The following is a 685-nucleotide window of genomic DNA, read 5'->3' on the forward strand; positions in this document are numbered from 1 at the left end:
ACGGGGCTCCCTTCTTAACCTCCAGGCTGTACTGCTTTGTGTTCTCAGATGTGACACATCGCTCCACTGTCATTCTGTCAACTTTCACACCAGACAATCATGTTTCCAAAAATAGAGGCAGACCTAATCCCTCTGAGCCTCCGGTCTCTTTCATTACAGAAAAAAGGATATTGGGCTGGCTAGGCGGCTCAGTGGGTTAGGGTGTCTGCCGCCAAGTCCGAGTTCAGCCCTCTGGACTCACATGGTAAACAGAGAGAGCTAGTTCCCACAGGTGGTCCTCTGGCTTTCAGGCATATGTACACACACACACACACACACACAAACACGCGCACGTGCGCACACGCACATGCACACACATAGAGGATAGATAGATAGATAGATAGATAGGTGATAGAAAAAGAAGGAAGATAGAAGGAAAGACAGACAGATAGGAAGGAAGGAAGGAAGGAAGGAAGGAAGGAAGGAAGGAAGGAAGGAAGAAAGAAAGAAAGAAAGAAAGAAAGAAAGAAAGAAAGAAAGAAAGAAAGAAAGAAAGAAAGAAAAAGAAAGGTCAGGCATCAGTAGTGCATGCCTTTAATCCCAGCACTAGAGAGGTAGAGACAGGCAGGATCTCTAAGTTCGAGGCTTCCCTGATCTACATAGTGAGTTCCAGGACAGCCAGGGCTGCATAGAGAAACCAAACCAA

The sequence above is a fragment of the Apodemus sylvaticus genome, chromosome 6, assembly GCF_947179515.1.
Source record: "Apodemus sylvaticus chromosome 6, mApoSyl1.1, whole genome shotgun sequence".
NCBI classification, from domain to species: Eukaryota; Metazoa; Chordata; class Mammalia; order Rodentia; family Muridae; genus Apodemus; species Apodemus sylvaticus.